Source organism: Falco cherrug, chromosome 4, assembly GCF_023634085.1.
Source record: "Falco cherrug isolate bFalChe1 chromosome 4, bFalChe1.pri, whole genome shotgun sequence".
NCBI classification, from domain to species: domain Eukaryota; kingdom Metazoa; phylum Chordata; class Aves; order Falconiformes; family Falconidae; genus Falco; species Falco cherrug.
Genome location: NC_073700.1, coordinates 16,769,635 through 16,793,363, shown reverse-complemented (window position 1 = coordinate 16,793,363; position 23,729 = coordinate 16,769,635).

Genomic DNA, 23,729 nt, shown 5'->3' with positions numbered 1-23,729 from the left:
TAGTCATCCTGTACGAATCCACAATAAAAATGAGGCATATAAGCCATCAGAGACATAGCTACAGGCAAGAAGAAAGTGGGCTTAGTGACCTTGATGTGCATGCGTAGTTGTTATGGCAACAGGCGAGCGAAATCACTGTTGCTAAGGCTCAGAGAAATAAAACAATCTCAGTCACTTAATGGTCATTATTCTCTAGTAACTTAATTTTGAGTTTGCTGCGAGCTGAACTGCAAAATGAGTCAGCAAACAATCCGGAATACTTGGTAGAAATATGAATGAGAGGGGGTTTCTTTTCAGTCCCCATCCCCTGAGCCCGTCCAGTGACATTGTCAGGGCCATCCCCCCTGGTTTTCGAGCACTGGGTGAATGGGGGGGATAATTCCCAGCAGTTTTTAGGGGCCACACTGGGACACGAAGTGCAGCCGCGGGGCAGGAGCAGTGGATGGGGGGAGCTAAGCCCCTGGAAGGGCAGGAGGCAGCTGGAGACGTTTCCCTTTGCTGTCCAAGAACAGTGATTTGCAGCTTCTATTTATGAACATCAAATTATAATCCTGTCCCAACAATACTAGAAAGTTTAGGTCTTTTCCTCCTCCTCACATATTGACTTATTTGCCTGATGGAAAAGCAGGGAGATGCCATACTTTTATTCTTGCTTGACCAGAGCTAAGATTCGGCTAATCCTCTCAGATGTGTGAGGACTGGACAGAAGTGTGGTTAGACTGGGTGGAAAATAGTTCATTTTACTGGTGATTTTAACAGATGAAAATAAAGACCCTCTTAAAAAATTCTAGTAAGCTAAATGTTGGGAGACAACTTTTTTTGATCAATTTCCTAAACCTTAAACAGTTTTAGGGGTTTTAGCAGAATGGAATACTGTAAAACTGCAAGAACAGAACAAGTGTACAAATATCAGTGCCAGTTTTCACTGAAAATGGCAAAAGAAACCCCATGAAAAGTCTTAATCCCAGTAACATTCATGGATATTGAATGCACACAGTGGGAAACTGTAGTCAAATTGCATTTTGCTGTGAAAATGAATATCGCCATATGTTTGGAATATTGTTCCTGCAGTCTTTCATAGGCCAAAGCCAAAAAGCAGAGAGTCTTTCCCTAAAATAAACACACAACCCCCCTATTACAGACACCCCACCAAATCCCCCCAAAATGTCATTGCAGGCTCTAGTGTCCTGTGCCGTGGTTGTGAATTAGTGACGATTTTTCCAAAGGCTAATAGCAAACCCCATTCAATTCCCAGTTAATTTCCAACAAGGGCAGATGTGAATTTCAGTTCAGGCCTTTATATTGTTCCAGAAAAAGCAGTGGCATTAGCAGCTGAAAGCAGTCATTATGTGTTTGTTCCCGCAGCAGAGTGATTGCTCATCAAGCGGAGCAGAACCTCGCACAGGCTGAGCTGGATCGCGGCGCTATACATATGTATTCCTTCTTGAAAATGGACACAATCAGGCCATTCATGTATCCTGCCAAGATGCCTCTTGGTTTCAGATGCCCTGGGTGATTGCAGGGAAGATTTGCTTCTGCGTCTGTATATGCTGGCATTTATCAGGATGGTCTCCATTGAAATCGGCAGTATTTTACTGAGATGTAGATGAAATTGGAATCGGTTCTGAGGATGAAAACTGGTCCTATGGAGGACATTAGGATTGGTGCCCCTGAGTTCATGCAGCTTTGAAAATGTGTCTGGCACATCTTTGTGGTGCTGGGCTGCAGGGATCGAGATGAGTGCTGGGACTCACTATTGTCCTTAGGCATTGCTGCTGGCTCAGCAATACGGTACGGAGCAGAGGGCTTTGGCTGCTTAGCTGAATTTCGTTAAGGTTGTTCTGACATAGAAGAGATGTTGCAGAGTTGCTTTTCTGGGGTAGCTCTGACACAGCTGCACATTTGGCATGAACCCACTTCTGCCTCAGCCCTGAGTGAGCTGGCCAGGGTGGAGGAAGGTGCTCCTTTCCTTTTGCCTGCTAAGGAGGATGCTCTGGAGCTGACCCACCTGCTGACCCTGCGGGCCACACGCTAGCATGCCCTCGCAGCTGGGGACCCAGTGGGCTGGGGAACCTGGTGGCTGGCTCAAATCCGAGTCGTGGGGTCGAGGGGACGTTTTAGAGATGCCATAGTCACTATGTGAGAAGCTACTGTGTTATAGATAAATAAAAGCACCAGTAGTACCATTTTCCTTCAATGTTTTAAATCTTATTTGATGCCATAGTCTGCAGAGCCTTTCTCTGGTGTGCTAAGGACTTTGCTAGAATCCGATGTAGGGACTTCAATCCCACTCTGGCTACTCTGTATCATGCTGGTTTTGGAGCCATCCACTTAGTAACATAAATTACTAAGGCTCCTCTTATATCCAGTACCCTTTCATCTGCTTCTTTAAAACTCAGACCAGCTGATTGTTGGCAGGGCCTCCAGCAACTACGTGTAATTAAAGTGTTCATTAAAAAACCCTGATCATTAAATTAAATGGTTATTGAGAATGTTGTTGCTAAACAGCCAAGCAGATGATTAAGCAAAGCTTTGCATGAATATCCAGAATAGCAAAAACAATGGTGGAAATTGCCATTCTCCTTGACATGGACAGCGGTGTATTCCCATTCACACTGGAGTTTTCAGCTGTATCGTCAGAAGGGGAGTTCTGCCCTGTCAGTGTGTTGCTACGTGGTAAACAAGTTAATATGGTGATGACTTGGCATGACATGTGCACGTTTTCATTGTCTGTAGAATTATGTATGGGAATATGAGAGTCTGAAATGGTGCACGAAGGTGTCAGTTGGGAAAGAAAACCATTTTTTTTTCTTTTTTGAAGGAATGGAAATGTATTTCAGCTGAACTCTTGACTTGCTGAATTTTCTGTTTTATTCTTTTCATCTTTGAAAAACCCTTTCCATTTTACTTCCCTATGCGTTCTTCAGCAATGTATCCCCAGCCAATGTGTCTCTGTAGCAGGGATTTTGTTTTCCTGATCAATGGCATCAGAGCTGCAACGTTTGAAGTTTTATGGCATTCTCTGATTTAGTAGGGTTTTTTAATAATGTATTGTGCTTGAGACCTACCTCTGCGATTCAAATGTCACTCGGAGTCACTGTGGCCACTTCTTGGGAGAGCAGGAGCAAGAAAGGTCAAATGTAAAAAAAAAAACACAAAACAACAAACCAGAAGGAAGGAAAGAAACAAAGAACCAGGGATGTCCAGCTGCTTGGGGAAAGTTGGAGGTGTCTGTGAGTAGTTGTTTGAACAGTCACAGCCTCCCATCACCTTTCCTAACACATTGCCTTCTGCTGCAGCCAGAAGCCAGTAGCAACTTTTACTTTACTGTTCCAAACATTGTAATGGATAGAGAGTGCAATTATTTTTGTGCGTGATATGAGAAGAGACACTTATTGCTTGAAAAACCTTCTTCTAAATATAAAAGGAAAAAAGCCAAAAGGTAGGAAAAAGAGCCTATCTATCTTCTCACTGCTAGGTAATGTGGGCATAACAACATCACAGATCCAAGCTGTGAAGGGAAACCTATGGAAGTGGTGGGAGTTCATCACCATCTTCTGGATCTCTGGTTTTTGTAAGGTGTCTGGGCTTGTTCCTTGAAAAATGCAGTCTGATTGCAATAATGCAGCTTCCCTTTGGATATATATTAGGAAAAATTTCTTCACTGAAAGCATGGCCAAGCACTGGCACAGGCTGCCCAGGGAGGTGGTGGAGTCACCATCCCTGGGGGTATTTAAAAAATGCATAGATGTGGTACTTAGGGACATGGGTTACTGGTGGGCTTGGCAGTGCTGGGTTAACAGCTGGACGTGATGATCTTCAAGTTCTTTTCCAACCTGAATGATTCTATGTTTTTATTTGGGAAGCGGTTGCTAAAACTTCTGTCCGATAGCTGACACAACGATCTGGTTGGAGAAACAGTTTAAGTTGTAAGTTGTGCTCTGCCTGTGTGCACATTTAATCAACATCCTTGTTTAGTAGCTCACTGCTTTTGTTATTGGCATTGTTTTTGCTGTGTAAGGTGCTAAAAGGGACAGCAGAGACAAATAGAGATTTAATTTTAAAACTGGAATTGGTCTCAAAGTAGCGGCAGAATCCATATAAATCAAGCTGGTAGCGTTTTCTGATCATCAGTAACTGCCAACGCTTCTCTCTGCAATCTCAATTAGTAGTGTCCCGTAAAAGCCTGTTGTAGAAAGCTTGTGGCAGTTGGGAGTAGTTCAACTGTCTTGTCCGTGCCACATGCCAGAAAGACTCTGGGTGATTTCACTTGTTCGCCAGCGTTTTGGATTACAGGCAGTGTGAAACACAGAAATGGCGTAAAAAGGTTCTCTTCATTATTTGGTGCCTTTGATTAGAGAAAACTGATGCTTTTGTTGATCCCCATTCCCCAAAAGCAGCATTTTGGGGAAAAATGTTCAGTTTATCGATTTAATAATAAACATGCTCTAGCCCCTGGGCTTCGCCTCTGCCTGAAAGCATCCCTGACTGGGGATGGAGCTGTAGTCTATCCCTCTGCATCACTCAGTCTAAGGCTTGAAATAGTCACAAAGGATGTTAGCTCATACCAACTGTCATACGGCCTGGAGGTGAACTTGTCTCTCTCTGTAAATAAGCATAGATTTTACAAAAGAGATTAATGAAAGAGATGTAGTTCTTTATATACAAATAAAATAATAAAAAGAGGTAATAGACCATGGGGAATGCAAAGGTCCTGGGTTTATGTAGGACCAGTAAAATTTGCACTATAAACAGTTTCCCGAGGAGTGCTTATGATGCAAAGGTTTAAACAAAGAGGGAAGGGGGAATTGCCTCCTGATCCCTTAGGTAGGATGAGGGTAAGATGGGAAACCCTCTCTCCCTCTTCACAAAACCTGTGGGCAGGATGTCCCTGAAAATGTTTTGTGGGTAAGGGAAGGATGATTTGTTGCTCTCTGCTGAAGGTGTGGTACGTTGGCCACAAGACCTCAATTGTACCTTACACCACGCAAAGGCTCTGGGGGCTTTGAGAGCCTCAGACCACTTGAACGTTGCAGTTCCGATGTTAACCTAAACAACCTAAAAATTGCTGCCCTGCTTCTACACCCTCCCTTTGGCAGAATGCTTGTTAGCCTCAGACCCTGACTGCTTTGGAGAACTGTCCAGAGAAAAAAATGTTTGCAGTGTTGGCAATCATGTTAGCAGTGAGTAATCAATCAGCTCCGCTTGCGTAAACACAGAAAACCAGCGATTGATTACTCGCAGCTCTGCTAACGATTGCAGTACCAACGGGCCCCAGGGCTTTAGAGCTTTAAATGGACTGAAAATTCATAGCTGCTCTTTGGATCTGATCACCTTTCATCCTACTCAGAATGTTAAAAATAAATTAGGTTTTTTTGGTACTAGGGTGCTTTTAAAAGCAACCTTCTTTCATGCGATCCGCAAGCTCTCTCCAGTGAGTAACTTGCTGAGTGTGAAGGGCAGCTCCTGATGCTGCCCTCTGTGCTGAACCTGGCCTGGAGTAAGTGCTATGAAGAGGGGAAAGAGCAGTTCCACATCTGTGTAACTGGTGTCAGGTTTGGCTGGGGAAGGAAATGTGAATTACACTGCAAAACCATGGTCTGTGCTCTCCGAGGCTTTGTGTGTAGGGATTATTTTGGTTGTGCCGGGTTTATGCGTAGCATGGTTACTCTGGAAGTAGTTTGCAAAATTCAAGGGAAATGTTCAGGGGGAAGGAACATCTCTGGAAGATTTTGCTTGAAAGTCTGAAAACACAGCCTGCCCAATTTCTTTCTTGCCTGGTCATGCTGTAGGATGGTGATGTTGCACTGAGCAGCAAGAGAAGGGAATATGCACAGTTCCCTTCAATGAGAAGAAAGACTGACATTTTCAAGGGAAACAAATACATCAATATTGTTATAACCAAGACAGACAGCTGATTTGTTGGCAACTTTTCCAACAGTTTTAAAGTAGTTAAGTCTGTTCTGTGTGGCAGTAGCAATATAGAGATAAAGCAGCTTTATAGGGCTGCAGGTATCTTCCTGAACAAGAAGATTGCTCGCTTTTTAAATAGTTTCCAATACCTAAAATGACATGACTGGATTGGAGACAAACTTCAAGTAAATCTCCCACTGTCCATTAAGTTTCATTCTGAATCGAGTGACTGCTCAAAGCAGATATATCTTAACTGCACAGTATTCTGGATAGTGTCTCTAATCTCTTCCTCCTCTAAATGCAAAATATTTCCCTCTGTAGCTTGGGTACCATCCTGTAGGATGGTTACTCACCAAGGGAAATCCACCTTCAGAGGGTCTCATATTGTGAATAGCCCAGTGGGGCTGGAGCACCTCAGGTCTGAGAGCAGCCAGATACCCTTCGGCATCACCAGGGCTCTGCAGACACCCTCTCCTTATTGCTCTTTCTCTTCCCTCTCCACAAATTCCTCATTCATTTTCCCCTGTGGCTATTTTGACTTGTAGCCTCTTGTTAATTCACATTATTTTTCAGAATGATCCCTTAAATTCACTTTTGCAGTATGAATGTGTTGCCTGTTGGTTACAGCTAAGCTGATATATCTTTTGCTAAGTTGAAGTTGGAATACTCTTCAACGTTGCTTCAATTAACATGGTGCATTAGCACTGACATCCCAATGACTAAATGCAGTCAGAGTTTAACTGATTTAATTTATATGTCTTACCAAAGGAATTATCCAGGGTAAATCTGAACCCTGTGTCACTTTGACCAATGCTTTATTGGTTTTGAATGCAAAATTAACTTATCAAAGAGCTTGCCAGCATCCAGACATTTAACATCTTTAGATCCTTTAATATTTTTGAAACATTTCATTACTGAAATGAACATATGAAGAATATCACAGCTCCTGTATCAAATGGGACTTAAGTTCTGCATGCTCAGGGAGTGGTTCTGCCCTTCTTATCAGGGCTGGATAATGACTCATTCCTTCAAGATCACAATGCTACTCAGCCAGAGGAAAGGAGCAAAAACCAGATCCAGAGGGCAAAGTGGGAAATAATAGCCTCTTCCGTATCTTGAAGTACGCCAGAGATTTAAGAAACCATTTTTGTTATGTTGTAAGTGCTTTATGGCTCTGGACTTTTCCATGCAAAAGGTTTCACTGGGGTTTTAATGTAAATCATCCTCAGAGCAGACTGCAAATATATGCAGGGATAGAGTAAGAGGATGCGCTGGAGGAAAGTACATTTAAGCACCAAATATGTGAAAAATGCAACTGAGGTGATCAGCAAAATGCTGGAGCAAGGACTCCGCACATAGAGCTGGGGGGCTTGGGGGCCACTGGTGTCCTCTGGCACTGCTTAAGGAAGTGTTTGGCATTGTGCTGTGCTGTCTGAGTTTGGTACCTCCATTTCTTGGGCTCCGAGGCAGCGGTTGTGCATGTCTGAGCAATGGCAGCAGGCTGGCTTTGGTTTGAAATACTTCTGAGACAGTGCTATTTTAGATAAGACCTCGCTGCTGAAGCAGGTCTTGGGGGCTTCTGCTCCCAAGAGTCAATCTGCTTTTTCCTACCGTATCAGCTGTTCTGGTAGGGGTTGCTTCCCCTCCTGTGCAACTTGTGTCCCTCTTTAAGGCACGCATGTTTCTGCTGCATATTAACTTGTGTGAGTTGGCTGTTCTGTTGTGTAGCTATGACAAGGCACTGGGGTTTTCCTGTGAGATAAACCAGTGAATATCAACAGTCAGTGTGTGTGATGGAGGAGGCATAGAAGCTGATTGTGCTAATGTCTTCAAAAACCGCTAGCACCTTGTCTCAGCCAGCATCGCACAGTGAGGGAATAGTTACATCACAGTGCTGGGGAAAAGAAAACATGGTGCAAATAATATTGAAGTTAATGTCTTTGCCACGTTTCACAGCATGCTCTTAACAGCACCCTCAATGTTCATACATACATCTTTTAAAGGAGCTTTTCTCCTTGGCTGCTCTTCCCCAAGGCACAGGGGAGTGTAACGCCCCACCAAGGAAGTATGTGTATGGTCAGAGTGAGAGCATGGCCGCTTCTGGGGCCAGCACACCTCTGGTGCAGTCCTGACAGGAGAAAAGAGCAACTTTGGTTTCATTTGGGAATCTCGCTGGATTTGGGGGAACAGGACGCTCCCAACACTGTATGTGAGCTCTCACCACCTGAGCCAGCTTGCCCTATGACAGCACTAAAAAGTGAGACGGGCGCTGCTCTCAACAGTCAATTTATCCCTTAATGATGGAGTGCATTGCCACCAGAGTCCAAAAATCTGACAATTACAGTCATTCTTAAATTGTAACTTGAGTTTTATGCTCAAAAGGATAGTCTGGTGTTTTATGGCTGGCTACTTTATCTTTTAATTAAATGCCCATCAAACCTCTTTGATCTGAGGAACAAGAGCTCATAAGATGCAGAGTCACTGCTCTGCCCAGGTAATTCTCGCTAATCCAGATTGTCTCATCCTGCGTTGTGGAGGTAATTTGAATTGCGTCTGTGGGTTCCTGTTGGGCTCCTGTCTCTGCTGAACTTGTTGATTTGCATTCTGAGAGGATCTTCCAGGAGATAATGGGATTTGTGAGGAAAGTTGATTTTACCTTGTTATCCGGTGAGGGAAAAACGTCACCCTCTGAGCGCGAGGCAACGCAGGATGGTAATTACTCAGCCAGGTGGAAGATAGCAGGGAACGGCAGAGGCACAGCTGCTTAGCCTGACCAGCCCTGGATTGTTCCCTATTAAAGAAATGCCATCACAGAATTTCTTTAAGTAATTCCCTGAGGCTAGGAAATGAGAAAAAATAAACCCCCAGTCCTAGGTTGCAAAACTCCTGAGCACAATCACAGGAAGTCATGAAAAGCTTTGACTTATGAGATGAAATTCAGATAGCTTTGGATTTCTTTTAGGTGTATTTTCTGGGGATTTTGGACTCCTAGATTCAAATTTAAAGCTTTTTCTGGCACCCTAAGAAGCAGAAATTTTATTTTTTCTTAAAGGGGTTTTCTTCCTATCACATGAAGTGAAAAACCTCAAGAACACCAAATAACACGAGGTTCACAAACAAAATGTTTGCAAGACCTTATCATCCCGAGGCATCCAGTATCTGTTCGGTGGCATCCTTCCTGCTGCAGGCACCGCAGCTTACTGCAGCGGTGGTCCCTGGTTTGGAGGCCCCGGGCCAAGGTGTTCATGCGCTTTGCAAAGTTTTTGCTTTGAGCTTCCCTCTTCTCTCATTCAGCACTGTTTAACTGGCACGTGTGTGCGCCTGCTGCCCGCACCGGAGCGGGATGTTGCTGGGAAGCCCATGTACCCTGGAGAAGGAGCCCTAGGGACCAAGCGAAGAGGCAGAAGGGAGGAGTGGAACAACAAGTGTCCATGGAATAGGAAGAGAGGAGGAGGAGTGCCTCGGCACGCTCCTGGGCAGTGGGCAGGCCGTAGGGCTGAGGAGCTCCCAACAGCCAGGGTCTGTGCCCAGTCTATCCACTCCTTCATCCTCGTCTTGGCCAGATGTTTTCAACCCCGGAACTACGCTGGTTACCCCCACCTCACCTCCTGGGCTTTCCTCAGGCATATCCTTGACTGTGCTTCTAGCAATTGCCAGGACATGCCCTCCCTTTCTCCGCACCCTCCGTATCATCCTAGGTGGAGAATCACTTCATAAAAATGTATATGAGACAGCAGAGCCCAAAACAAACCTAGGCAGTGACTATTTATACACACAAATATGTAAGTCCGTGTGGCAAGCTGTCCTACAGAAATGTGTTTATTTTTAGAAAGGAACTGTCTTATTTACTCATTCCTTGGGATAACATCTCCCTCTGCCAGAGCTGTGCATCCCTTGCCCAGCAGGGCAGGCTTTCTCCTGCAGGACTCCCTCCAAGGGTACTTCAGTGGGAGCATTGTGTGCATGTCATTTGATGTATATCACGGGCTCAGGTGTATGCAGCGCTACAGAAGAATGCTGATTTGATAGGTGGCTGCTCTGTTTATAAGGCTGCCCCATCCATACAGCACCATACAGCTTGTGCTGGTGAGAACTACCATGGCATTATGCTGCATTATACTGCATAATACTATATAATACTATATAATTAATAAATGGTAATAATAATAATAAATTGTATTGCATAATACTGCAGCATTATACATTTTTTCTGTGCTGTTTGTAACATCCCCTTAGCATTAACCCTGATTTGTTTTAAGAATCAGATTGAGTGTCTTGACCACAAAGTAAGTTAACAATCAACTTTTTTTCGTTCTGAAACCACCAAGGTTCCCTGCGGGTCTTCTGCTTTCACTTGTGTGCAGTGGCTGCTGGATCTTCCTCACTCTCTCAGAGGTAAAATCACATTTTCCTTGTCCTCAAGAGCTTCCTGGGTTTCTCCTCTCAGTCAATAGGGCAGGACAGCAGTCACTACTTACATGAAGAACCAATTGACATTATTCACATAAGCATTTGCAAAGCATAGGCTACATCACAGCGAGTATACCTTAAGTGATAGTTAAAGCACTTCATTACATTGGTTAATCTGACAATTAAATCATTCATATGGGATACTATCACCAGAGGCTGTCAAAGGTCAGCCCTTTCCTTTTATCATAAAAGCCAGAGTCTGAGTTCACTAATGTCTTAAAAGGACACGAGGTGCTAAAACATCATTTTTGTATAGTTCAGAGGTATTTCAAACTTGACTCACTCCAAAGATAATTGTCCTCATTTCTCCATTAACAAGAACTTTATGCCCTTCTGTGCATGAAGGCAAAGGCAGGAGTAAGTAACTCTCAGATGAGATCTTAACTGGCTTCTACCATACAAAATGTTCTCGTGTGTATTTTGCAGAATCTAACAAACTTTTTGATTAGACATCAAAAAGCCTTGTTGGTTTCTGTTTGTCGACTTCGATTAGATACTAGTGGTAAAGATAAACATTCTGATTTAATCACCACTTCTAGCAAAAACATACCAATACTTGTCCCAATGGGAAACGGGAATAAAAGCAAAAGTTCTCCTAAAGTCTTAAAACTCGTAGCTAGTCTAGAAAAACAGCTTAATTGATGTTCTCCCTGACCTTTCCTACCTTTTCATTTCAGAGCAGGGAAACTGAGCCTTGAGGAGCTTTATGGCAGTGGGGCGTAAGCATTCTTTGTGCTGCAGCTTTTCATTGTGAACTCAAATATTAAAAACTGCTTGATTGCTTCTGGTATTAAACGTTAGACTGACATCTATAATCACTTCACTTTGTCCCTTAAATATAAACTTTTAAGGTATTCTCTACCAAACTCCATGTACAGATTTTGAGCTGTCAATTAACAACAACAATGCAGCCACACAAAAAATGTCCAGCACAAACAAAATCAATTTTATTGATTTCTAAAGGAAAGTTCACTTGAGGGGTGGCTCACAAAGTCCTGAAAAGCATGATTTTGGTACTAAACTTTGGTGTTCAGGGCTCTTTTTACAACATGCCCTGTATGATATTAGTCTGATTTGAGCTAAACCCTATCAAGACTAATGGGTTTAACCACCACCTTTCATACGGCAGCTGTAAAAGACAGTTGACTAACTGCTTCTGCTGCCCACCCCACTCCCACAGGAAAAAGAAAAAAAAAAAAAAAAGCCAAATGAGTCTTGTTTGGGATTTTCAAAGCCCAAAGCTTGGGTAGATGCTCTTTTGCAAAGTCGTGTATGCGTGGCTTTGAGAAGAGAGAAAGAGGTAGTGAACCTGGAAATGGTGTGTGTTGAGGTGAGCTTAGAAAGGGCTTTGGAGCCATAAGGAGGGGGGCATTTTCAATGGTTTGTGCCTTGTATTTTTTTCTAAAATAGCTGCGCTTCATGCAGTTGTCACTGCAGTGGAGCTAACTGACCCATCAACTTCCCCTTAAGTGAAACAACTTCCAGGGGTTTGAATTGGCACTAATTACTCAGGTCAGAAGTACAAACAGTATCAGTGGCTTCTGTTTCAGTAGCTGCCCATCGCGCTGCCCGCTCAATCGCCAAGGCCTCTGATCCTGTGGAAAGATATTAAAACCCAAGGAAGACAGCGAATGTCATCACATATTTTTCCACGCAGGTGGGGTGATGCCAGAGCCGACTGCTGAGGCACAAGGGAAGGCTCTGTGCTGCGAATGCACCTGCAGACACGTGCACTGGAGCCAAGGGGACCTCAGGACAGGTCTGGGAGAAAAGACCCATCTCCTGCAGAGTCCTCTGTGGGTCAGACCCCTCATCTCTTTGTTGAACTGCTTTGAGTATTTGGAGCTGCTAACCACGTTAGGCTCTGCAGATCGTGCTTTATAAAAGGACTGCCTTTTGGCATGAGTGTTACAACTACAATTCACAGTTTAGGTTTTCTCGTATTCTTCCTTTCATAAACGCTATGTCCACTAGCACAGTCTAATGAGGTGTCCAGGGTAGGAGAAACAAATCCCCTTTGAGGACACCTGCCTTTATCCACAGGTGGCAGATGGAGCCTTTTGATGACTTGGTTAGACCTTCCATGCCTGAATTTGGGATGACAAAAGGAAGGTGAGATGAGTATCAACGAACCAATACAAATGTGCTGCTGCAGTCTGCCTCCCATCCTCATTTCTGGCACAGTTACTGCTGGAAAAGGAGTTCTTTATGTCAGTAGCCTGTCCCCAGGAATAGGTGCATCAATTCTTTAGTGCATGATCAACAGAGCCTTGTCTGGGGAACAGATTACACAGGAAGGAGGTTTCTTTGCAGACTTTATTAGTTAAAGGTGGCTGGTTGTTTAAAAAGGTTGGCTTATTATTGCACACCATGAATGCTTTAGTAAGGAAAATCTGTCAGCTGTAGATGCTACCGATGTATAAATGAGCTGATCTCAGAGGAGGAGGGTCTTACTTTTTTTTTTTTTTTTTTTGGAAGCATCTTGCTAAGTGTCACATAATTCAGACTGTCATAAATCCCCAAACTCAGATTCTGCCTGAAAAGCCTGAGTGGAAAGGGATGCTCCCATCCTCAGTTCCTCGGGATCCTGCTGGATTCTCCATGAACTTCACTGTGAAAAAAAAATAATATAACACCACTGTATTTAAAAGATGCATTTTGGAACAAAGCCCAGGAAATCCCCAGGCTCCCCTAGTTAAATGCTTGTCCACTTCTTCACAGGTTCTGTGGTCTGTGAAAACACTTGCATTTTTGTTGTAGTTTATCCTAACGCCGCCTTTTCCTAATTAGGTCTGCACTGTACAGCTTTCAGTCTGTCACGTTGTGAGATACAACTGAGATGGTGCAATACACTGCAAAGGCGGCGGCTGCAGCAGTCTGAGGTGGGTGATGGAATCACTTCAGAAGCTCTGCTTTGATTAGCAGCGAAGTTTAATTGCAATTAGCTGACATAATGCCTACTGCAATTTGGCCTGGTCTAAGCACAACAGCCAGCATCCTGTCAGCTAACTCAGCTCTTCACACATGAACACATCCCTAATGATGACTAGCCCTTTGGTGGACACCTGTCATGAAATTCTCCATCCTCCTCTCCTGCTCCCTCTTACATGCTGTGATGGACACAAGCATTATCAATGGAGCATGAGTATACATATTTGCTTATTGGTCTGGCTTTTCTAAGGCTCAGGGCACTTGGGCTGGGCTGTACTTGGTAAAAAGCTGAACTCGTTAGTGTAAGAGGTAATGGGAAGGATGGGTCAAGCTTTCAACAGGCTTCCAATCCCTCAGCCCCCCACAAAGTGAGAACAGGATCACTTGATCTCCCCTCTTATACCCAGGGGGATGTTCTGTCAAATACACAATTGCCTGAAAATGCATGGATCCCTCTTGGCTCAGGGTGCAATGTTTCTTTTACATTGCCCTAGCAGCCTGGGTAGTGAGCATGCAGCCCTACAAATTATCCTGGCTGTTTGTTCACCTTTTTCCTCATCATCATGGAAAGTGACTCTTCACTACCTGACAGCACTGAAACCTGCTGCTTTAAGATGTTGATGATCTCCCTCTCTGATTTTTAGAAAACACCTATGCCAGCTTCTCTCCCAGCCTGTTTTTGCATTTTACATAGGCTTTCTGGCCCTAAACAGTCTATAGGCTCAGGTTCGTAAAGGTGCTTAGATGTTGAAAAAAATCATTAAAATTAGGTGCCTTTTGAAAATATTGCTACTGTCTTTTCCTACTGTTTAACATTTGGTGCTTAAATTGTGTTTCTGAAACCAGACTGAGCTCAGATGTAGCCTTTCTATTATCTGAAGCCGGTGCCCCATATTTTGGCAAATCAATCATTGCTATTCCTGCTTCAGAGCTGTGGAACAGGCTGTCAACTGATATTAATCAATCTTTGTCATTGCCTGTTTCCAAAAGTCATTAGCATGCTCAGCCTCACATTATATTCTCCAGCAGAAAAATAACACATTGTCAACTGTACTTTGTTATGAGTTACTACACAAGTGACCTTATTGATTGCACGTATGTAATAGAGGTCTGTATTTACCGAGAACCTTCAAGTCTTTGTGTTTGTCTTTATCATATTTCCACTTTCTCTTCTTTTTTTTTCTTTTTTTTATATATTACTTTGTTTTCCTTAACAGGCAAAACAGCTGTTTCCAAGGAAATGAAGATAGCCGAGGAGCTGGTATACACGTTAAAAGTAAATGAAGATATCAAGTACATCTGACTGTTGGAACACTAGGAAATTATTAATGACCTTTTAACACATTAAAAGAAAGGTCTGCCAACATATAGCTATTTCTGTTGTCACATAGTAACACTTTAAATTCCTATAAATGTGGTCACCGTGGAGCTGGCATGTGTAAAAATCTTTTTTCTTAGTCATCAAGGCTTTACAGATGGATTTCTCTCGCTAGTTATTCCTCACGATGTTTGGTGAAGGCCTGGCTGTTGGAAGGTACCTCCTTTCTCTTTTTTTTTTTCCTTTTTTTTTTTTTCCCCCCAGAGAAGAACAGTTCAGTTTAGAATGGCCATTGTACCACGTTACTTGCCTGGTTTTGTTGTTGTTTCTCTCTGTGTGCCAAGGGCAAGAAGTGATGTATCCTCATCCCTGTGCTGACCCACGTGGTGGGTGCTGCGGTCCCCAGATGACAGGGTGGACACCACCCTGCAGTGCAGCGAGAGGCTGGTCCCCCCAGGAGCTGCAGCCCCATCTCCTGCAAAGCTGCAGGGTTCCTGTATCCCCGCTCTCTGCGAAGACATTTAATAAGGAAAACCTCCACAGGCTCCTGAGCACAAAACCAATCCAGATCTGACAACAAGTCTGAGACCTTGGAAGATGGAGCTGCAGGATCCTTTGCAAGGACTGGAGATTAGTGTGTATTTCTTCACCCTCAGGTGAACATGGAAACTTCAACAGTGTTAAAAGTTAGAGCAGTGCACTAGCGAAGGCCCTCGGGGTCAGCAAACCCCATCCCCTGCTGCCATAGGCAAGCACACCATAAAACCCATTTATAAATGGAACAGCCTTTATATCAAAGCTACACATCTGAAAGTTGAATCAGAAATTGGTCCAGCCCAGGATGTTGATAAACGTATTTCTCATGTCCAGAGGAAATTCATTCTAGGCAATAATAATTTTTGTCCTTTGTACTGGCTTCGCATTTTTTTCTCACAGTTCCCACTGTGGGCCAAGATCTCACACACACTTGGGAAAAATGTAAGTACTTGGTGTAAGCAGTGGAGCACAAATTACATTTTCAGTGGTTTGGTGGGTTTTTTTTAAACTTCATTGAGTAAAAAATCCCTACCATACTTAATAAGTAGGTATCCTCACTCCCTTCCATTTCTAGATTGCCTTAAGGTGTAGCCTCAGGAAAAATACATTACAGACTCAAGCCCTGAGCTGATGAATGCTACTCTTATGGCACTAAGTTCAAGATCTGGAACAAACTCTTAAAAGTTATCCCTAGCTGGAGAGAGCAGCAGGTAATGGGAAGCATTCCAGGGCATTGCTGCTTAAAAACCCTTTCTAGCAGCTGAGGACCCACAACCCCCCACAGTACAGGCTGTGACATCAAGACACCCTCAACTGGAAAAGAAAATACAATATTAATCAGGGCTTCAGCAGCCCTTCAATATGTCATCAGTTTTATTGGGAGTAAATCTCAGGCAGGCAGGTCAGTCTGCTGTATTCTCATCCAACACTGTATTTTTGCTTTAACTGGTTTATCAGAAGAATCAGTCTTGCCGGTATAATAAGAGTTCTGGTAATTCCATAAGGAATTTCTGCTTCTGGATGGTAGAAAAAGAATGCAGAAGTTTTAAATCAGTTCATGCAAGGACACCTTAAACTTTGCCCAGTAAAAGCTTCACAACATAATTTGTCTGTCTTGCCTGGGAAGTTTTATTATGAATACTTAGTAGGGTATGTCAACACCAAAATGTCAACTTTCCTGGTCAGAAAACTTGTGCCATCTTCTCTTATCTAGGTTTTAGTTAGCAAAAAAGGCATGCAGGAGTTTCTGACATAGGAGATCCAACTTGAGTTGGTGACAATAGTAGATAATTGCCAGCAAACCACTTGGTGCATTTTAATAATGTCTGAAGAGCTCCCCAAGTCCTCAGCCACGTCTGTCCCTAGCATAAACATTTCAATATTTAATTCAGGTGATGCCAAGGAAGGCTGCTTTCCTTCTTGCCAGCCGACAGGCCGTGAAGAGGTCTCAGCAGCACTGGGGCAAACAGCAGCAGTGACCCGCCTCGACGGGCATGTGGGCGGCTGTCGTGATCACCCACTGTCACCTCTGCTGTCACAGCGAGAGGGGAGCAAAGAGCTGGATTTTCAATCCACTCTACAGGGTGGGTTGGTGGTTTTTTCCCCTGTAGCTTTGCACGGTAGCAAATGAGCTTCATCCTGTTTCAGACAGCGTAAGCTGGTATAGCTTCAGTGATTACGTATTTCATGGGCCATTGATTGAAGTGCTCTTACAGTCCTTTCCCCTTCTGAATGAATGTATATCCCCTGGAGACTTCTTCAAAGGACCCAGGGACGAAGGTTTCAACTTAAGAAAACATTTGTGCGGGTCCGCCTAGGCACCTTGCTCTGCACGGCAGGTAAGCATGTACTTCAGCGCGTTGGAGCTTGTGGTGTGAAAACACATGCAGTTATATACGTGCCCGAGTGTGCAGCTGGGTGGGGACAGACTGTTCTAAAATCAATTAGAAAATGATGCAGGATTTCCATGTCTGTATCTTGGCACCTATTTTATTTTCTTTCCTTTTTTTTTTCCTTTTCTTTTCTGCTTATGCAAGTAATCCATTAAATAGCAATACCCAAGAAAGAATCAGTATTGTGCCAGAAAAGCACCCTTTCCCTTGTGCCATTATCAGCTTTTCTTTCTCCTCTGTGAGCATCATTCCTTCCTCCCTCAGTAAGCTTCTAATTCCTTTCTGCTTGAATGCTATGGTTACTGCATTGCATCCATTGAATTTTAAAAATAAGTTTTTTAAATAGCCATTTCTGTGAGGTATTAAGTGCTGTCCAAGGCAGAGCTGATAAATAGTGAAATAAAATCAGACCTGATCTATGTCTCTTCTACAGCAGAAAGAGGTGATATTTGCAGCCACTCGAATGGTGGTGTAAAAGCACAGGAGGGATCCTGCAGTGCAGGCTGCGTGACGGTGCCCGCTCCTGCGCCTTTGCATTTGGGCAGCCTCTCTCCATGGGCTGTCCCACCGACCCAAGCTCTGTTTCAGGAGCCTGGGAGGGAGGGCAGCAGGTTGTGTGCGGCGCACAGCAGCTGTAACTGGGCCACCAAGGGTCAGTGTCCTTTAAGTGGGTGAAGCAGTGGATGGCTTCAGGGATGGGATGTCTTCTCGGGGGTGCAGCAGTATTACTGAGATTGTTATCCCCAGCAGAACTGCTGTGCTGCCCATCGGGCCTCATGGGATAACAGACCACTAAATGTGTATCTTGAAAATTTACTCCCTATTATCTATTGAAGACTGTGTGGAGGGAAAGCCTCTAGCCCCAGATGTGCTATTGCCCATGGTTATTGAGCTGGTTGTAGTTATTTCTAGGTAAAACTTTAATCACGATGAGTTGATTTTTTATGCTTGTGCTATGTGACTCTAAAGAACTAAATTTTAACAGAGTATTAATTAAATGCTGATTCCTGCCATTAACCAGTGCTTTAAAAAGGTTTAATGCAGCCTGTGTGAGGCAAAAGTGCTTTAATAACACTGCAGTTTTCTATTTGTTATCTTTTCCATTGTTCCTGCACCTTAAGTTGTGGCTATATTGTCAGTTCCCTTGTGATTTTATTACTTTTATCCATCGTTTTAATTTCCCTGCCCAGAATGGGTGGGTAGCCTAGACTACCTAGACCCATGCTTTGAGAATGATGGGAAATGGAAACGGTTTGGCCTCTTGGGATAAACCACCATTGGGCATTGCTTTACAAACAACTGGGGAGAGCTGGTTTTGTAGATTGCCCCTCCCTCCAATTAAGAAATGACCAAAAAATCAGCTAACAGCAAAGGCCCCTTATGTTTTGAAGCACAAGAGGGCAGTGTTACGTTGGATTGAGTCGCGGGAGGGTGTGATTAGCACGGGAACACTTTATGGCTGATAAATTTATCCTGTTCGTGAAGAGGCGTCTGCTTGGGCAGCGGCAGGGTGAGGCACCCAAGGCTGGGCACTGGAAGAGGCAGCCAAGCTCATAAACCACCTGCATCTGGGTTTAACAGGGCAGGAATGCTCATCCTTTATCCAGTCCCTCCCGTGGGATGGCTGGGGCTGAGATATCCCAGTTCCCACCATCTCTGATGGAGCTGCTGGAGCATTTGTTCCATGTAGCATCACCCAGCATCCACGGGGACAAACCAGGCTGGCCCAACACAGGGGCTTGCCAGCCCCATACTGTGTCGGTAAAAGACAGCCTCATTGTCAGTCAGTACCTTTTATGGGGCAATAAAAGAGAAGAAGTGTAATAAAAAAAATGCATGGAAACAGCTGTGAGTGTATAAAACTAAAGGTGTCCTCCCAGGGAGAGGAGGGATGGGGAGAGGAACCTCTTCACAAAACAAACATCACCCTCCCCCGCAGGATACCTGTAACCTGGCCATTCACAGTGTGGTCCTGTTTTACCAGGAGCTCTCTGGCTTCAGAGGCTCCTTTGTCAGCCTCTGTTTTTCCATGAAAGATCTGAGACTGTGGGTTATATCTAACTTTGTCCCTGTTTTCAGGGAAGCATGATGTTAAAAGCAAAGGTTTTATGTGTAACTGTGGTGGCTAATCTGGAAACGTATTATTGCACATGCAAAGTAAAGGTTGAGCAGAGCCATGCATAATTTATTCGTGCCTGGAGGCTGGCTGCTTTTGTGCTCTCCAGTTTTCTGGTGGTTGTGTGATGCCTGGGAATGGTCTTAAGCCACAGACATGAGCACTCGGTGTTTGGACCCTGAAATGGAGGCCACTAACAGACTCATCAGGCCTTCGTGCTGTCTCAGCCAAGCCTGCCAGGCTCAGCTGGTGCAAAGTCCTAGAAGAGCCCACTGCAGGCTCAAAGCCTCAGGCACCATTTTTTGATGTACACAAAAGACCTTGTTTTAATAGGAATTAATTAGCAGTTTAAATACTTGCAGGGTAGGAAATCCCCCATGGGGTATACTCGTTAAGGTTTCTTTACACGTTACCTCCCAGGAGGATGCAGCCTTTCCCTTACTTTCCAGCATCCCTTGCTGCTTCAGCAATAACACCAGTATTGTATGACAGCCACAAAGTATTGCAACTGCAACCATGAAATCTTTCCAGTGCTCATCTATTCCCCTGTGTTAGATAGAATTGTGATGGGCGATAATTTATCAAAGAGTCTGAGGTTATAGTGTCACATATTCATGCCCGGGGTGGCTTTAAGCAATGACGAGGTGATAATGTCAGTGTAACCACACATCCTATTTGCATTATTTATTGCTCTCATGAATGACAAATTTGTATTTTAAAATGACTGAGACATTTATCTGCTGTCCCAAAAAGCTGAATTATGAACATGGCATAATCTTATCTCTAGGGCAGACATTCCCTTTTATTATTGGCATTTAATAAAAGAATGTGTAATTAAAGGAAAGTAATTAACCTATTTCTAGGAACTTTGTATCTTGAATAAACAGGCAGTTAATGCAGCTGTAAGTGTGCTGCTGGGAGTCCTGTCTGCTGGAGCTGTCTTCTGAGGCGGGTGGTCTGCATTATAACAAAGGAGAGGAGTGTGTACGAGTGCCTACAAAATGATACCACAGCATTGCATTCTGTTTAGGAGTTTTGATTTTGGAGATATTTTGCAAAGGGGTAATTTCTTCTCCTAAGGGTTGACCAGATAGTTGGGGCAGAGGTGAGATGTTCTGGCAATGTGGGAGACCCTCACAAGTGGGGTGACTGAATGGGACGGGAATCCCACTCATTTTCCCCTGCCTAGCAACAATTACCAAAGGCTGAAGGTGGCCAACTAGCAGAAGCAGTTAAAGAGTTAAGTAAATGCTGAGTTATCCCATCAGCAAAAATCAGTGCTTGCAATGTGGGCTGGCTGTCCACCAACACCTGCACTCTGTGTGGTGTGTGGCTCTCCTGTGCCACACTTGCTGCAGTGTGGGATGCTTTGCTGGAAGCTGCTCTGCTGTGCATAGCAGGAGAGGGCAACCACAAAAAAATCCCGAGTCCTGTCATTGTTCCACAATTCCTCCTTTTCAAAAAATGTGAAGTACCTATCCTCTAAAAAATCCCCTCCTGGTGTACAGCATTTCATCTTACAGTAGCAGAACATATTGTGGAGGCTAAGAGTATATCCAGAAAAACAATTGGCATGAGTAGAAGCAGAAGAAATTGAAACTAGATGTATTAGAAAACTTCTGCACAGTGAACGTGATCAAACACTAGAAAGAGAGACTGGGGGACCCTGGAGATAACTCAGAAAGTCTGCACGAGGCCCTGAACAACCTGATCCACCTTTGAAGTGAGAAGCAGGGCTTGGATCAGCAACCTCCAGGGATGCCTCCCAACACAAACTACTCCGAATCTGGAAGCTGATCAGCTCCCCAACCACTTGAAACACAGAAAGAGCTTGCCTGGCTGCCTGGGCAGCCCTGGGGTAGGGGCTGTGCCCCTGGGGAAGCCAAGGAAGCACTGGCTGGAAGGGGTATGGCAGCTGTGCTGTGCCTGCCCCCAAACCAGCTGTGTGCTCTGCTTTTGGTGCTGCCAGGCAGAGCAGCCTTTGGTGCAGTGTATCAGGGATTTGAGGAAAGGATATTCAAGAGTTTGTGCAAATTATGAGGATGCTGGGAAGCTGTTCTGACTCCTGATGAGCCACTGCTTTTCTGCTCTAAAAATGCTCTGTATCTGCTTATCTTTTGCAAAGTGACACCAGTACGAATGTGTCTGATTTTGTAAAGTATGCTTTTTCTGCAGGCATCCAAGCTGCTTTGGGCTGCGTGATTATAAAAGCTGAGTCTCATCTCCTGCTTTGCTGTCATCGTCAGCATTCATAACCATTGCTGGAGAGGCACTGGGCAGTGGGAATCAGGTGCTGGTGCAGCTCCAGGTGGTTGCCTTCCTCTCCCAGAACCTGGGCACATGCTGCATGAATGTCACTGTGCAGTGATTGCCGTCACTGCGCTGGATAGCCGGGCAGGTAAGGAAGGCTGTGCCTGTCATTTTAATGAGGTGCTGGCTCATCTGAGATTCACAGTCCTGCCATGAGGTTAATTACTTTTCTTTAAATAAATATGGCAGTGAAATCTTCCATTCTTTCCTTTGGTATACTGGTAGAAAGTTCAAGGAAAGGAAAAATTATATGAATTTAAACTTCACAATTGCACTGCTATGCTTGGAAAATACTGGCCCTAGTGCAGATGCAGATAAACTGGAGTCACTGATGAAGTGATCACATGGCTTATCTGCATGGGAGAACAGCCTGACCAGCAAACCATTTCTCATGTAACCAAAACCTAACCAGTTATGCAAGCTGGAGAGGTGGCCATGGCAGGATAAAGGTGCCATAAAATTCAAACAAATGGCTGTAACCATCCAGTAGTTTCTCTATTTGCTATGACTAACCTAAGCTAGGTGTGCATGGAGGAAGGAGGTGTTCCAACACCTTCCCTGGACCCCCAGCCGCTGCGAGCTGAGCATGCTTGTGTGGGGTGTCAGTTGGCTGAGGGTTTGCAGTTGCATAATGGGATGGAACATAAATACAAGTCCTGATATTATCTCTGGAGACGGGCGTCAGAGCTATTTGACACCTTATCAATTCATGACACATCTGCTTTCAAAATGCTCCACTTGAACCAGGAGATCTGCATGCAAAATCGTGCTGTGCTATGCGTGCGGAGTAGCTGTCACACGCTTCAGACGCCCAACGCTGTGCCTGCTATCCAGTTCAGTGACAGGCGGTCCCCTGTAGTGCTGTGGGTTTGGCTATTTGTTCTGACTTGGCCTAAATGAGGGAATCACTGCAGCTTTCATAACATAGTGGCTGCTCCAGCGTTGGCTCTCCAGACCCTCTCCACCCGTCACCTCCGTCAAAAGGCCCCTGAGCAGGAAACCAGCCCCCGAGCCGGTGGTTGGTGCTCCAGCACAGCTGCAGGAGCAGCCTCCTGCCTTGCCAAGGAATAAAAAAAGGAGGAAGATTCATTTTCTGCAGTGAGCTCATATTCTGAGAATGGGCCGCGGCGGCTCATTGCTAACATATGCAGCGCTAGACTATACACAGGCAGGGCTGGGAGGGTGGCTGGGGATTGCCTGCAATCCCAAACAACAAAGCAGGAGAGGTTTGCAGGGGGGTGACAACGGCAATTGCAGCTCCTTGCGCTGCCGACAGATCAGACACCAACAAGCCAGATGTTAACATGAAGGGGTTTTAACCAGTCACGGTGCTTTGAAGTTTTTTTCTGAGCTTTGAGTGTATTTTCTTAAAAGCTAAAATACACTTTGAGGGCTGTGTTGCCATTGCAGCGTCCGGTCCTGGATGTGCCAGTGTCCCAGAATAGAAGGCATATATATTTTTGTTGAGATTTAGTTTCTGAGCGAGCAAAACATCAAGCAATTGCCATAAAACTTCTCTCTGAGTAATGCTCTTGTCCTTCTAGATTTGGGTGCCTATCTAAGACGGTCTATGTTGGCTGAAGATTAAAGGGTAGAGGGAGCCGGTGGGTCTGGCTGTAGTTTCCTTCCACCCTGTCCTGGCAAAACAAAGCAAAGCCAAACGTGACATCCCGCCCCATGCCTTAGGTAGGGGAGCGTTGGGGACTGGGAGGCAGGCAGGGTGGGGGATGCTGGGCTGGGCTGCCCTCACGGATGGAGCCAGGCAGAATCCATCCTCACTGGCTGCAGTGCATGGGGAAGGAGCGCGCAGTGGGAACTGCAGCTGCGTCGTGTTGTGTGCCAGAGGGATCCTGGTGGAAAGGCTGGCAAAGTGCCCTGAGGATTTCCTGGGAAGGACCACACGGTCTTTGGAAGGTTTTAAGGACACGTCAGATTAACGTGCATTGAGAAAGTCGAGGTGTAGCTGATTCTTGGGACAAGGGTGTGCTAGAGCCCAAAAATGCTCAGCTGAGGTCCTTCCCAGCCTGTTTATCCCTGTTTATCTCTGACCACGACCTCCTCCCTCTTTTGTGATGTGACTGGGTCTAAGCCCATGAAGAAACCATGTCTTTCATAGCCTCAAACTCTGTTTTGCAGAGGTATGACTAGGCTCACCCCATGCACTTTTTTATCTGCTTTGCTTTGAGCTTGCTTTGGGCTCCTCTGTCCCATCACCCGCGGCAGAGGGGTGCTGGGGATGTCG